This window comes from Halichoerus grypus, chromosome 14 (assembly GCF_964656455.1).
Source record: "Halichoerus grypus chromosome 14, mHalGry1.hap1.1, whole genome shotgun sequence".
In the NCBI taxonomy this organism is placed as follows: Eukaryota; Metazoa; Chordata; class Mammalia; order Carnivora; family Phocidae; genus Halichoerus; species Halichoerus grypus.
The window spans coordinates 63,543,725-63,560,342 of record NC_135725.1 but is presented as its reverse complement, the minus strand read 5'-3'; the positions used below and the strand labels follow the sequence as shown (position 1 = coordinate 63,560,342).

The following is a 16,618-nucleotide window of genomic DNA, read 5'->3' as shown; positions in this document are numbered from 1 at the left end:
CCATTTTGTATTTCCACTAGCAGTGAATGAGAATTTCTGTTGCTCCGCATCCTGGCCAGCATTTGATGTTGTCAGCATTGTGGATTTTGGCCATTCTAATATGTGTGTAGTGGTATCTCAGTCTTTTAATTTGCATTTTCCTGATGACATAGGATACAAAACATGTTTTCATATGCTTATTTGCCATCCGTATGTCTTTGGTGAAGTGTCTGTAGGGTCTTTGGCCCATTTTTTAATCAGGTTGTTCATTTTCTTATTGTTGAGTTTTAAGAATACTTTGTATATTTTAGATAATAGTCCTTTATCAGATGTGTCTTTTGTAAATATTTTCTCCCAGTGTATGGCTTGTAATCTTATTCTCTTGACAGTGTCTTTTGCAGAGCAGAAACTTTTAATTTTGATGAAATCCAGCTTATCAATTCATTCTTTCATGAATCATGCTTTTGGTGTTGTGTCTAAAAAGTCATCACCAGGGGCGCCTGGGTGGCTCAGTCAGTTGGGCATCTGCCTTCAGCTCAGGTCATGATCCCAGGGTCCTGGGATTGAGCCCACATCAGGCTCCCTTAAGCTTCCTTAAGCTTCTCCCTCTCCGTCTGCCTGCCGCTCCCCCTGTTGTACTCTCTCTCTGTCAAATAAATAAATAAAATCTTTAAAAAAATAAATAAAAAGTCATCAACCAAAACCAAGGTTATCTAGAATTTCTCCTTTGTAAACTTCTAGGAGTTGTATAGTTTTTTGTTTTATGCCTAGTTCTGTGATCCATTTTGAATTAATTTTTGTGAAAGCTTTGTGTCTAGATTCATTTTTTGCACGTTGTGTCCAGGTGTTATAGCATCATTGCTGAAAAGGCTATCTTTTATCCATTGTATTGCTTTTGCTTCTTTGTCAGATCAGTTGATTCTATTTATATGGGCCTTCTTTTCCATTGGTCTATTTGTGTATTCTTTTGCCAATATCACACTTTTTTGATTATTGTAGCTTTATAGTGAGTCTTTAAGTTGGATGGTGTCAATCCTCTAATTTTGTTCTTGCCCTTCAATATTGTGTTGTCTATTCTGGATCTTTTGCCTTTCCATATAAAATGTAAAATCAGTTTTTCAATATCCACTAAATAAGTTGCTGGGATTTTCATTGCATTGAATTCATAGATCAAGTTGGGAAGAACTGACTTCTTGACAATTTTGAGTTTTCTTATCCATGAACATGGAATAACTCTCCATGTATTTAGTTCTTTGATTTCATTCATCAGAGTTTTGTAGTTTTCTTTATATAGATCTTGTACTTATTTTGTTAGATGAATACTAAGTGTTTCATTTTGGGAGATGCCAATGTAATGATACCGTGTTTCGAATTTTAAATTTCACTTGTTCATTGCTGGTATATAGGAAAGTGATTGACTTTTGTATATTCATGTTGTATTCTGCAACCTTGCTATAATTGTTTATTATTTCCAGGAGGTTTTTTTTTTCTTTTTCTTTTTTTGTCATTTCTTTTGGATTTGCATTGATTATCATGTCATCTGCAAGCAAAAGCAGTTGTGTTTCTTCCTTCCTAATCTGTATATGTCTTATTGCATTAGGTAGGACATCCGGTATGATCTTGAAAAACAATGGTATGAAGAGACTTCTTTGCTTTGTACCTGATCTTCATTGGAAAGCTTCAAGTTTCTCACCATTAAATATGATGGTAGCTGTAGTTTCTTTGTAGATGTTCATCAACAAGTTGTGGAAGTTCCCCTCTATTCCTAGGTTACTGAGAGTTTTATCACGAAAGAGTGTTCTATTTTGTCAAATGCTTTTTCTGCATGTATTGATGTGATCATATGATTCTTATTCTATAGCCTGTTGATGTGAGAGGTTACAATGAATGATTTTCAAATGTTGAATTGGCTTTGCATACCTGGCATGACTCTCACTTGATCATGGTATATAATTCTTTTTATCCACTGTTGCATTCAGTTTGCTAATATCTTTTTGAGGATTTTTGCATTTATGTTTATGAGAGATACTGGTCTGTAGTTTTCTTGTAATGTCTTTGCCAGGAACTCTGGCTTCATAGAGTGACTTAGGAAATATTTCTTCTACTTCTGTCTTCTAAAAGAGATGATAGAGAAGTGGTGTAATTTCTTCCTTAAGTGTTTGGTAGAATTCATTAGGGAACCTATCTGGGCCTGGTGCTTTCTGTCTTGGAAGGTTGTTGATTATTGATTCAATTCCTTTAATGTGGATAGTCTGTTTCTTCTTGTGTGAGTTTTGGCAGATTGTGTCATTCAAGGAATTGTTCTGTTTCATCTAGGTTATCAGATTTGTGGACAGAGTTGTTCATAGTATTCTTTGATTATCCTTTTAATGTCCATGGGATCTGTAGTGTGGTGTCCTCTCTTTCATTTCTGATATTAGTAATTCTTAAATGTGCCAATGCTTGTTCCTTTTTTTTCCCCCAACAGAAGGGATTTAATATGGGGAATTGGTTACATAGGTGTTGGGGCTGAAAGAGCAAAAACCAAAGACAGTAATAACTCCAGGAAGTAGTTCCATGCCTAGATTGAGGGAGATAAAAAAAAGAGATTATTATCATCAAAAGATAGGAATTTGAAAGGGGGATCTACAGAGCTGGTGTTCAGAGCTCTGGGGAGGACATGACTAAATAGTAGTGCTATAGGGGCGCCTGGGTGGCTCAGTCCTTAAGCAGCTCAGTTGTTAAGCGTCTGCCTTCAGCTCAGGTCATGATCCCGGGGTCCTGGGATCGAGCCCCACATCGGGCTCCCTGCTCATTGGGAAGCCTGCTTCTCCCTCTCACTCCCCCTGCGTGTGTTCCCTCTCTCGCTGTCTCTCTCTGTCAAATAAATAAGTCTTTAAAAAAAACAAATAGTAGTGCTATATTCATATTATTTCCCATAGCAGTTCAAACTATATACATCACTATGTCTACATAGAAGAGTTACAAAGAGGGGTGCTTGGTTGGCTCAGTTGGAAGAACATGCAACTCTTGATCTCGGGGTTATGAGTTTGAGCCCCACATTGGGTATAGAGATTACTTAAATAAATAAAACTAAAAAAAAAGTTAAAAAGAGATATACTCCCCAAAAGGACCTGGCTCAGACAATTTCATGGATGAATACTTATAAATAATTAAGGAACTTATGGAAGCTTACTACATGCTTTACAGGAATTCTGAAAATAAAACTATGAAATCGTACCGCCATCATCATCACCTCTTTTTTATAGACAACACCTGTGGCACAAAATGGTTAATTTGCCCAGTGTCACTAGGAAGTGACAGATCTAGGATGTAAATCCGGGCAGCTGGCCTCCAAAGGCTATACTCCAACACCATGCTATACTCATCCCTGTGCTATCTAAACTATTTCAAATCATAGTGAAAGGTGAAACTTGTCCAGTTGTTTTTTAAAGACATAAATATCTAGTAAAATATCTAAATAGTAAAAACAGTACGCAAAAAGAGAACGACAGAACAATCTCAAACATTAACACAAATATTCTAGTAAAATATTTGCAAGTAGAATTTAGTAGAATATTAAATCTGCAACTTGAGCAGATGGAGTTATTTTAAGAAGATACGGATTATTCACTGTTAGGAAATCTATTTAAAAATCTTACAAGTCAAAAGAGTAAAAACAAATGATACTGCTTAGTTAATCATTTTTCAAATGATAACAGGAAAATGTTCTCGATTAAATAATTTAATATGGAAAGAAAAGTATAATTGGAATAAAAATGAAACTTATGTCCCTCTGCCCCTTCCCATTCCTAATTTCTTTCCCCCTTTCTAGAAGTAACCCCTTTGGTGAATATCAGGTAAATCAGATACAAATTTTTAATGTATTATGCAGGTCATCTTACAGCCTTACTTAGCTGAAAAGTGAATAAAAGTTAAGCTATTATGTACATAACGTTTACTGTTCTTTTTTTTTTTTTTTTAAAGATTTTATTTATTAATTTGACAGAGAGAGACACAGCAAAAGAGGGAACACAAGCAGGGGGAGTGGGAGAGGGAGAAGCAGGCTTCCTGTGGAGCAGGGAGCCCGATGTGTGGGGCTCAATCCCAGGACCCCGGGATCATGACCTGAGCCGAAGGTAGACGCTTAATGACTGAGCCACCCAGGTGCCCTGAAGATACAGATTTTTAAAGTAAGCAGTGGATTAACACATTAGGCCTGTATAAAAATGGAGTCGTTCTTGGATTTGCTAATAAAATATTTTTTATTGTAGAACATAGTACTCAGGAATAGGAAACCAGAAAGCCTGAGAGTCATTCAGAACTAAGTGAGTATGTATAATAAGAAACCAAAGGTTTTACTGAAGAACAGGTTTTCATTGAAGACTGTTGACTCACCAAAAAGGGTCAGGGTCACATGTTTAGTAGTGAAATAAAGACATTTTTTTTGACATAGTAGGGGGTATTTTCTTCACTTTGTGCAGTTTAGAAATATATATGCCACCAGCAGAAACTGGTAAATAAGACAGTTGAAGAATTTCAGTTATACAATTTAGGATTTTTCAGAGCCTTTCTGGTATAAACCTTGAAAAATTTTTTAAAAAGTGAAAACATTGGCATTTAGTTCACTATATTATGTTCTATATATTGGCTGTTTTCCCCATCCTTCTTCCCCATTTCTCTGTGGGTACTTCCTTTTTCTCCCAGATAAACTACTTGTACTCAACTACTTGTCTCAGGATTCACTTCTCGGGGGCTGTCATTTTTCCTATAAAATTTCCTATCTCTTGATGCTGCTGCTTGTATCCCCCTGGTGTCATTTCATGTTTCATCCATTGTTTCCTTACAGGAGTTCTTGGGCTTGATTAGATTGAGGTCAGTTTCAGTTTTTCTGGGTTAAGAATACTTCACAAGTGGTGCTTTTTATTTCCTGTTGCATCCCATCAAGAAGCATTAATATCTGGTTGTTCCGCTTTTAGTGATGTTAATAAGATTGTTCAGTATTGGTGTCAGTGTAGTTGTTCTGTGTTACGATTGACTCAAAGCTTCTTGAAAGCCTAGGCAAAAGGGGAGTATGACGTACTGTGTAATTCTCATTGTTCAGTGCCTAGCAGTTATCTTTTGAGAATAGATAATGACTTTGCCAAGAACTATGGATGACTCTTCAATTAAAATACTTGAGAGAGGGGTGCCTGGGTGGCTCAGTTGCTTAAGTGTCTGCCTTCAGCTCGGGTCATGATCCTGGAGTTCCAGAATTGAGTCCCACACTGGGCTCCCTGTTCAGCAGGAGTCTGCTTCTCTCTGCCCCTCACCCAGCTCTTGTGCTCTCACTTTATTTCTCTCAAATAAATAAATAAAATCTTAAAAAAAAAAGATTTAAAATACTTGAGAATCTTCTCTCTTTTTTTAATAGGAAAGAGAAATTAAATTTGATGATCTTGCTAGATATTTTTTTTTTTTTTAAAGAGTTTTTACTTATTTATTTGACAGAGAGAGATATAGCGAGAGAGGAAACACAAGCAGGGGGAGTGGGAGAGGGAGAAGCAGGCTTCCTGTGGAGCAGGGAGCCCGATGCGGGGCTCGATCCCAGGACCCTGGGACCATGACCTGAGCCGAAGGCAGATGCTTAACGACTGAGCCACCCAGGCGCCCCTTGCTAGATGTTTTGTGTGTGTGTGTGTGTGTGTGTGTGTGTGTGTGTATGTATTTTATATATATATAAAATCTTATTCACATCCCGTTCCCTAGTGCCTAGCACAGTGCTTGGCATGTATGTAATAGGTGACTCAGTGAGATATTTGTGGAATGAATGACCTAACAGAAGAGTGTATGTACCAGCATGTATGTAGATTCTCTTAAGGGAACTTTCTTTCATCAGGCATCCTGGGCGAGAATTACATTGTACCACAAGAAGAGTAGTCATAATTTTCTTTTGGCATATATTTGCAAGTGTTTGTTCTGGACTGTTACCTATAAGATCCAGTGTTAGGTACAAATCAGGAGACAATGATGAATGGGATGTTGTCTCACATTGCGCCCCCCACCCCCCGCCCCTGGTTCCAGAGTGTGTATAGAAAAAGAAGGTAACAATTCTCATCTTAACTTTTCTCCCAATTCCCATGCTTTGTTAGTACCACCATTGCTAGAATTTGGGGTTTTAGAGGAGTATGGGGTGATTTTAAGAGAAAAATCCTTTACACACATTGAGAAGAAGATCACTTCCAGTTCTGAAAAGCTTTGGACTCTTCTTTGAAGGTCAGAGAACTACGTTGTCTATGCCAGGTAAATTAGTTCATCCCATTTTTTTAAAAGTAATTCTAATACAGTTAATGTACAGTGTTATATTAGGCTCTCATCCCATTTTTAGAATACGGTGGAAAACAAAACACAGATGACATCACTGTTTTTTTTAAGATTTTATTTATTATTTGTTTGAGAGAGAGAGAGAGAGCACAAGCCAGGGGAGAGGCAGAGGGAGAGGGCGACGCAAACTCCCCGCAGAGCAGGGAACCCAATGTGGTGCTTGATCTCGGAACTCCAGGATCATGACCTGAGCTGAAAGCAGATGCTTAACCGACTGAACCATCCAGGCACCCCAACATCATTTTTTTTTTTTTTTTTTTAGTATAGGTGACACAGTGTTACATTAGGTTTAGGTATACAACATAGTGATTAGACAAGTTCATACATTATGTGCTGTTAACCCCAAGTGTAGCTACTGTCTGTCACCATACAACACAGTTACAGTACCATTGACTATATTTCCTGTGCTGTGCCTTTTACTTCTGTGCCTTATTCCGTCCATAACTGGAAGCCTGTATCTCCCACTCCCCTTCACCCATTTTGCCCATCCCATGTCCCTCTCCCCGATGGTAATCATCAGTTTCTTCTCTTATTTATGGGTCTGCTTCTGCTTTTTGTTTGTTTTGTTTTTTAGGTTCCACATGTAAGTGAAATCACTTGATACTTGTCGTTCTCTGACTTATTTCACTTAGCATAATACTCTCTAGGTCTGTCCATGTCACAAATGGCAAAATCTCATCTTTCTTGTTTTAATGGCTGAGTAATATTCCAGTGTGTGTGTGTACGTGTGTGTACACACACACGTACACACACACCATAACTTCTTTATTCACTCATCAGGGATGGACACTTGGGTTGCTTCAGTATCTTGACTATTGTAAATAATGCTGCAACAAATGTAGGGATGCATATATCTTTTTGATTTAATGTTTTTGTTTTCTTTGGGTAAATACCCAGTAGTGAAATTATTGGATCATCTGATATTTCTATTTTTAATTTTCTGAGGACCCTCCATACTGTTTTCTGCAGTGGCTGCACCAGTTTGTATTCCCACCAGCAGTGCATGAGGGTTCCTTTATCTCCACATCCTCACCAAGACTTGTTATTTCTTGTCTTTTTTATTTTAGCCATCCTGACAGTATGAGATCTCTCATTGTTGGTTTATTTATTTATTTATTTTTAAGATTTCATTCATTTATTTGACAGAGGGAGACCCAGTGAGAGAAGGAACACAAGCAGGGAGAGTGGGAGAGGGAGAAGCAGGCCTCCCGCCGAGCAGGGAGCCTGACACGGGGCTCGATCCCAGGACCCCGAGACCATGACATGAGCCGAAGGCAGACACTTAATGACTGAGCCAACCAGGCGCCCCTCTCATTGTTTTGATTTGCATTTCCCTGATTATGAGTGATAATGGGCATCTTTTCATAATGTCTGTTGGCCATTTGTATGTCTTTGGAAAAATGTCTCTTCAGGTCCTCTACCCATTTTTAATCAGATTTGTATGTGTGTGTGTGGTAAGTTGTATAAATTCTTCATATATTTTGGATATTAAGCCCTTATCAGATATATCATTTTTAAAATACCTTCTCCCACTCAGTAGGTTGCCTTTTGCTTTGTTGAAGGTTTCCTTCACTGCGCGGAAGCTTCTTATTCTGATGTAGTCCCGGTAGTTTGTTTTTGTTTCCCTTGCCTTAGGGAGACATACCTAAAAATGTTGCTACAGCCAATGTCAGAGAAATTACTGTCATGCTCTCTTTTAGGTTTTTTATGGTTTCAGGTCTCACATTTGGGTCTTCCATCCATTTTGAGTTTATTTTTGTATATGTTATAAGAAAGTGGTCAGTCTCATTATTATGCATGTAGCTGTCCAGTTTTCCAGCACCATTTATTGAAGAGGCTATCTTTTCCCCATTGTATACTCTGGCCTCTAGTCATGGATTAATTGACCATATAATTGTGGGTTTATTTCTGGGCTTTCTATTCTGTTCCATTGATCTCTATTTTTGTGCAAGTACCACACTGTTTTGATTAGTGAAGCTTTGCAGTACATTGTGAAATGACATCAGTTTTAGTGGAAATCCATGCATGATCAAATAACTAATGTACAAGAAAAAAATATGGATTTCAGTAATTTATTTTTTTTATTTTTTAGAGGGAAAGAAAGGAGGGAGGGGCAGAGGAAGAGAGAGAATCTTAAGCTGGCTCCACACCCAGCACGGAGCTCGCCATGGGGCTTCATCTCACAGCCCTGAAATCATGACCTGAGCCGAAATCAAGAGTCAGACCCTTAACCTACTGAGCCCCCCAAGCACCCCTATTTTTATTTTCTATGGTTGTTTCTACTGGCAGAATTTGAGTTTAGGGATTATATTACCTATATTGGAATGATTATTTTGGGGGTATAGAATTTATTTTCCCAAACAAGTCTGCACCCACCATATCTTGACTGACTTAATGAGGAATGTTATAATTGTTCTAAGGTTTCTTTATAAAAGCACATTGGTTCCTACTTGCCCAAAATTTGTATCACTTGTCCAAAAGTTGTATCACTGAGCAATTTAAGGGTTAATGTAGCTTCCCAGTGTTATTCTATACTTAGTCCTATTTTTCCCCTCTTTTTGAACTTCTAGTTCATTATAATGCTTCTGGGAATACTAACAGTGAGATGTGCCTCAGTTGATACTCAGCTTCAGGGCTCTTACAGTGCTTGTCAGCCTCAGCTTTTTTCCTCTGGGGACCTTTCATATCTCTTAGCTCCTTGCAGCCAACTGAAAATCTCTATGCTTCTGTTGCCTGCCAGCTTAATGCAAAACTGAGAGTCAGAGAAGTGGCCCCAGGGAGGAGAAACAGCCTGGGTCCCATGGCATCGGGACTTCAGGTAGTAGGCTGGTTTGTCAATTTGGATTAGAATGGAAGAGAGCTGTTGCCTGGTACATTACTTATTTCTTGCTATAGGAGAGACACAGTTTGTAAAGGGCTTTGAGACTCTCCTGACAGGCAGGAAAATGAAAGATTTAGCACAAATACACGAAGCTATTACTGCAGAATGCCTAGCAGATGTAATGTCAGTTGAGAATGGTAATGCCACATGGAAGGAAACATTCTCTATTAAAGTTCCTATTTTATACCAGTAATTTTCATGCAGAAATATCTATTCAGGCAGTAGGCAGAATACTTTAAAAAATTAACATCTTTGTAAATTTCTAATAAGATTACAGACTCCACATTTTTCTAAAATCACAGTATTTTGCATGTCAATGCAGACTTCTCACAAATTAGTCTTACTTGTTCCTGCCTGTGTTCATATTTGAGGAGTACAAACATTTGTACAGAGTTTAAAATGGGTTTACATGCTTGCTTGTAGAGTCGGAGGCTTTGCTCTCTAAAGCAGTGCTTCCTAAACTTTAATGTACATAGGAGTCACTTGGGGATCCTCTCAAAGTGGAGATTCGGATTCAGTAGGTCTGGGGTCTGATAGTCTGCGTTTCTTACAAGGTCCCAGGTGATGCCAGTACTGCTGCTTTAGGGACCTTTTTTTTTTTTTAAAGATTTTATTTATTCATTTGAGACAGAGAGATACAGAGAGAGAAAGAGAGCATGAGCAGGGGAGAGGCAGAGGGAGAGGGAGAAGCAGGCTCCCTGCCGAGCCAGGAGCCAGACATGGGGCTCGATCCCAGGATCCTGGGATCATGACCTGAGCCGAAGGCAGACGCTTAACCATCTGAGCCACCCAGGTGCCCCAGGGACCATTTTTTTTTTTTAATAACAAGGTTTTAAGGTATTAAGCTTTAAAACAAACAAATTCGCTGGAAATACTTCTTGTTTTCTAAACTCATTAACTAAAGTATGCTAATAAAACACTTAAAGCAAAGCCTAGCAAATAAATGCTTTTGTGACTTATCAATCTTGCTAGCAGAAATACTACCTAATAACCTCTTCTGCCTGATACTTTATTAGATTCTGGTCCCGAAAGTCCTAAATTTTTTATTTTCATGTGAACACCTTTAAAACAATACAAGAAGTATTACATTTTTATCCACCAGTGTAACATAGCTATTCTTTTTTTTTTTTTTTTTTTTTTTAAAGATTTTATTTATTTATTCATGAGAGACAGAGAGAGACAGAGGCAGAGGGAGAAGCAGGCTCCCCGCGGAGCAGGGAGCCCGATGCGGGACTCGATCCCAGGACCCTGGGATCATGACCCGAGCCGAAGGCAGACGCTTAACCGACTGAGCCACCCAGGCGTCCCAAACATAGCTATTCTTAAATGAGGGTATTCTGTGTGCGGAAGTGTCTGGAAATCATGTCAGAGTATAGCTGTGGGGGAACCAGAGAGGGTATAACTAGAAGCTCAGCACAGCTCTTAGTGAGGTAGAACGCTTTCTGTAAGAGGTAGGAAGATCACTTCTGAGGTTTCCTCTAAATCTAACTCTGTAAATAATCACCTAGTGGTATGCTCTTCACCATTACATAATGAAAAGCAAGTTTTAATAGACTTTATTCCTATTTGATAACCTTATTACCCTCAAACATGTGAAAAATGTTTGTTGGGGGGCACCTGGGTGGCTCAGTAGACTAGTTAAGTGTCTGACTCTTGATTTCCGCTCAGGTCATGATCTCAGGGTTGTGAGATCGAGCCTTGTGTGTCAGGCTCCATGCTGAGTGTGGGGCTTGCTTAAGATTCCCTCCCTCTCCCTCTACTGCCCCCCCCCCCCGCCTGACTCATTCTCTCTCTCAAAAAAAGAAAAAAATGTTTGTTGGCTGTTCTTTCCTCCATTTCTCACCTCCAACACCCTCCCTCTAAATTTTTAGTGTATTAACATCATCTGCTCTTTCATTTACTTAGCACGTATTTGAGTACTTACTGTATACAAATGGGTTATTGTAGTAAATGATCTGTGGGATACAAAATTGAATAAGGTGCAGTCTCTCTTCCAAGGTACTCAATCTCCTGAAGGAGGTGAGATAGCATAGACAACTTGTGTGAATTAATAATCTGTTAACACCCTCTAGAAAGTGCTCTGTGGGTTCAGAGGAGAGAGAAATGAATCACCGGGGTCTGGGATCATCAGGAGAGTCTTCATAGAAAAGATAGCTTTTGAATTGGGCCTTGAAATCTAGATAGCCCTTCCTAGCCGTTGCAAGCAGGATGGTCCAAGCTGTACCAGCAAAGTATGGATGCAGGAGAGTAAGGAGATGCATTTTAGGAATCGCATGTACTGTAGACTCCTTGCATTCTTGGATTCGTAACTTCAGGATTTGGACTGTTTGTTTGTGAGTGACCCTTGAAATTACTGATTTTATTCCCTTGTGAAGAACTTAGTGTCTCAGTCAGTGAGTGAGGCTAGTAATTGGTTCAGCAGCATTCATATCAGATTCCATCTTTATTCTCTGTTCATTCTCATTCCATTTTTCCTTTTACTGTATATTATGTGGGAAAACATATACTTCTTAATAGTTTGGGATTTGTGAGGAGCTTTTTGTAATTCCTTTCAGTTGCCAGACGTCTCCTGCAAATAGGGTGACCATGTAATTTATTGCCCGAACTGAGACCCATTTGAAAGGAGTGGTGCTATTAGTAATATTCCACGGCGACAGGCATAAACTGGGTTATTCTCAAGCAAGCCAGAGTATATGGCCCCCTAGAATGTATGATTACTCTGTACTTCAAGTTAGTTGGAGGATAGGATATGGATTGGGAGCAGTAGATGTTATTTAGGAAAGCAGGCCTGTGGATGGTCCTAAATGCCAGGGTAAGGATTTAGGCTTTTATACTGTAGACAGAGAAAACCCTTGGAGGTTTTTTTGTTTGGTTGGTTTGGTTTTTGTGTTCTTGTGGCATATGATTTGTTGTATGCAAAGCAGCATTTGGAAAGATCAGTCTGAGCTCTGTGGGCAGATTAGATTGAAGGGAAATACTCAATTCAGGGAGTGTCATAGTGGTTCCCACTAAGGGTGTATTTGAATAGCAGCCCCTCAGATGGCCTTAATATACAAGGAAAATTTGTTAATTTATTTGTATAATTATGAACAGAGAAGCTTTAATAAATCACTTCCAGTATGTGTTATTACTGACATTAGTTCATGCTTCTGAAGAAGATCCTGTTGGATTAGTGTCTTGTTCAGTTAATGTTTTCACAAAAGAGGAACAGTACTGGGGCTTAGCAGTGAGTGCCAGAGCATTTTGTATGTGCTAGCATTATAGCATATATATATGTTAACATTGTAATAATTAGGGGCACCTGGGTGGCTCAGTCGTTAAGCGTCTGCCTTTGGCTCAGGTCATGATCCCAGGGTCCTGGGATCGCGCCCCTCATCGGCTCCCTGCTCGGCGGGGAGCCTGCTTCTCCCTCTCCCACTCCCCCTGCTTGTGTTCCCTCTCTCTCTGTGTCTCTGTCAAATAAATAAAATCTTAAAAAAAAAAACAAAACATTGTAATAATTAAAATTTGACCTGACACTGAGAGTGCTTACTCAAAAAATCTTTACAAAATTTATTTCTAAAATACTGTCTTTTATCATGTAATCAGTGTTTCATTGTATCTTGTTTTAACTTGATGTCTATCGGGAGAGAGTGTTAATTTCACGGTAACTCCTATTCCTCTAGTGCACGTTCTCCTTTTTCTATCCCCATCCCCTGGAATAGGTTGGACTTTGGAGAGAGTTATTTTCGACCAGGAGAACCAGACAGATCTCCATGGAAGAAGAAGTCAGTCTTTGAAATATTGATTATATGGTAGTGGGGAAGAGGACACTCCAGGTAGAGGAAACCTTGTATGCAAGGAGAGGAGGAGGGGCGCCTGGGTGGCTCAGTGGGTTAAGTGTCTGACTTGTGATCTCAGCTGGGGTCATGATATCATGGGTTGTGATCTCATGGGTCATGTGATTGAGCCCCCCTTGGGGCTCTGCGCTCAGCAGAGAGTATGCTTGAGATTCTTTCTCTTTGCCTCTCCTCCCAGCGTGGGTGCTCTCTTTCAAATAAGTAAATCTTTAAAAAAAAAAAAAGGGGAAGCAGAAAAATTGTGGGTTGTGCTTTGGGAAAAGCAGCTGGCTGCTGGGTGGCTTCAGACATGCTATGGAAATAAGAGCTGGCACACTGGCATCACTAGCCAGTTAGGTGGTCATGGAGGATACAGGGAAATTGAAGGAAAGGAAAGCTTTAGAGTTCCCAAAGATGTCTCAATTTTAAAAAACCTTCTAATGGAAGAAAATATTCTTTACTTGTTGAAGAAGCTCCTATTTAAAGCTAGCCTGTCACCTTATTTATTTTTTTCAGTGAAGTAGGGTACAGTATTTGACATTTTACTGATGTGCCTTTTATACAAGATTGCATCACTCGACACATCTCAGACTGAAATGTTTAATATTTGGTACAAAATGCATGTGGTGGAATTCTCTAGTGACTTCTAGGTGATTGGAGATGCTTCTCAGTTTTCTCGGCAAGAAAAAGAGCTAATGACCTGAAGAGAATGAACAACTTATAAAAAATAAGTTTACATCTGTATATTTACATATGTTGTCTAAATATTCCATCAGTAGAGGCTAAAATTCTCCATGTCTGTTAAGATCTTCTATTCAAAATGTCTTTGTAGCTTTTTGTTGTTTCTTTTATTTTTTTATTTTTATTTTTTAAAAGATTTTTATTTATTTATTGAGAGAGAGAGAATGATAGAGAGCATGAGAGGGTGGAGGGTCAGAGGGAGAAGCAGACTCCCTGCTGAGCAGGGAGCCCGATGCGGGACTCGATCCCAGGACTCCAGGATCATGACCTGAGCCGAAGGCAGTCGCCCAACCAACTGAGCCACCCAGGCGCCCTTGTTGTTTCTTTTAAAGAAAATAAATTTAAAAGTTTATTTCAAGTCTTAATTTAAAAAAAATGAATGATTACACTCTCTGTCTTCCTGGTCTAGAGCTACTTGCCTGGTCTAGAAGCTACTTGTCTTTATTTTACTTAAGCACTAAAGCATTTGACACATAAAGATGTTTTTCTGGGAGAATTTTGTTTAGGCTTAGGGCTGACATGAAAAGAAACAATTTGTCAGACTAGTGGAGCTTGCTAACAATTTAAATAAACAACCTGTCTTTCCCTTTATACTGCATATTAATAAAAATGTTAATGATAAAACACCTCCTTTACACCCTACAGAGCAGAGAGATGATTGGGTCAGAGACCATTTTCTTGCTTTGGGCCCTCTGCAACACATCTGTTAGCCGAATGTGTCTTACCAGTTGCATGCTTATTAGCACCATGTTTCTAAACTAATAGGTATTTAATGCAGCCAAATTTGATTGTTGTCTCATTTTTGTTATCATCTGGCATGTAAATATTTTGCCATGTAAATATTTCAAAGTAAAAAACAGTTAAATTTAGAATATATTTCTCTGTAAACAACTTTGGTGGGTGACAACTACCTCTTCAAAAATGGGCTTCCTTGGATTATACAACTGAAGACGGTTATTTGTATTTGATATTTTTCTCCCCTCTTTATCACCACTATTTGGAGAGCTCCTCAAGGTAGAGCATACCATGCCTTATGCATTTGTGCCCTCAGTACCTAGTAGATGCTCCATAAATGATTGTCAAGTTATTTAACGACTTGACTTTGATAATGACCAACTTTGTTGCTTTATGGTAATATTTTTGCATCACCTCCTTGAATTTTTCAACACAATTCACTCTAAAGTCTTATATTAATATAATTGGCTTTGTTAAAAACAAAACAACAGGCCCAAGATGGAGTTACTTATGCTAAGCCCCATGTTACCAAACTAAGACTTATTACAGTTTTGACTCTCCCAGAAATGGAATTTTAAACCAGTCAACCAGGAAATGCCTGGTCTGCACTAGTTTGGTAATATGACTCATAGACCTCTGCCATCCCCAAAAGGAAAGTGACTTTGCAATAACCCACTTTTTTTTTTGCCTAGTAAAACTTCCTTTTTCCTTCTCTCTTCTGCCTTTCATTTTATACAGGTCCTTGGAGCTCCTTTTCTCTCTTAGATTGGATGCCACCTGATTCAAAGTGATTTTTGCTCAAATGAACTCTTAAAATTTTTAATATGCCTCAGTTTATCTTTCAACAGTCTGCGCAGTTCTCAAGAGCTGGTCATACACTGGTGAGGGAAGGATCTGTTCATTGAGATATGGATAGTGAGGGAATAATGACTAATGAGGGAATCTCATCTTTCCAGTTAATGTTTCGGGTGTTAAAATAATGAAATTAGTCATATGTCAAATATTTCGAGATTTTTAACTTATCTAGTTTACTTGTAGCAGAGTATACTTTATTGGTTGCTAGCAGAAATAGTAGTGCACTCTTGGCTGCACGAGTATGGGAACTTGAAAATAAGACTAGTGCTATTTGGCTTTTTCTAAGAAAATCATAAATGAATAGGAATATTTCAGATAGCTGGGCTTGTTTACCTGCCAGCATCAACATGGCGCTTTATACCATTCAGACATTGAATTGTTGGTGCAGTAGACACTTTCTGAGTTGTAACAGTTGTGACTAAAGTGTCTGTGAAATGGGGGGGCACAGGGGTAGTCTTCAGTCCCTCAGGGCCCGACTTAGTTGTCACTCGTAGCCACGGTTCAGTGAATGGATTTCCGTTAACACACAGGGTGTTAAAGGTGGGGCCTAAAAATAAAATTCACTAGGTATTCCTTTTTAAACGAAGTGAACTGTTGCTAGTTTAGTTTATCTTTTCTTTATTTTGCAGATGCAAGCTAATATTTTCTTTGATAAACTTGAACTTTGGGTTCAATGTTTTGGAAGTAGAAAATTTGTATTCTCTTTTTAAGAGCCTCTCGCTTAACACATTGTTATTACCAGTATGTGAGATGAGGCAGGAAAGGTTTTTGGTTCACAACTTGAAGTCTTTCTTGAATTCTTCTCTTTATTATTTTGTTTTATCTTAGAAACATGGTAGGATAGAGTCAGCAGACTTAGCTTTGGTTTTGTATTCTTTCCAAATTGATAATAATCCAGTAAATTTTTTCTTGTTGCACCATAAAGTTGTTGAAATATTAATTTAAAAGAATTAATCAATTCTTAATTTCTTAATTGTTTAGAAACAATCACTTTTGTGTATTTGGAAATATAGGGAGTTTTATTTGACCAGTTTCTAGGCTTAGAAATTAGTACTTCTGGGGCATGTGAGTGGCTCAGTGGGTTAAGCATCTGCCTTCAGCTTAGGTCATGATCCCAGGGTCCTGGGATCAAGCCCGCCCATCCCCCCTCCTTGGGCTCCCTGCTCAGAGGGGGGTTTGCTTCTCCCTCCCCCTTCCCTCTGCCTGCTGCTCCCCCTGCTTGTGCTCTCTCTCTCTCACTCTTTCCCTGTGTCAAATAAATAAATAA

The 16,618-nt window shown here is 38.8% G+C and overlaps 1 protein-coding gene across 1 annotated transcript in view; it reads left to right on the top strand.

Moving 5' to 3' along the window:
* ERP44 (endoplasmic reticulum protein 44) overlaps positions 1–16,618 on the top strand; it is a 92,069-nt gene that overhangs the window by 18,621 nt on the left and 56,830 nt on the right. The gene's annotated exons all lie outside the window — the stretch shown is intronic.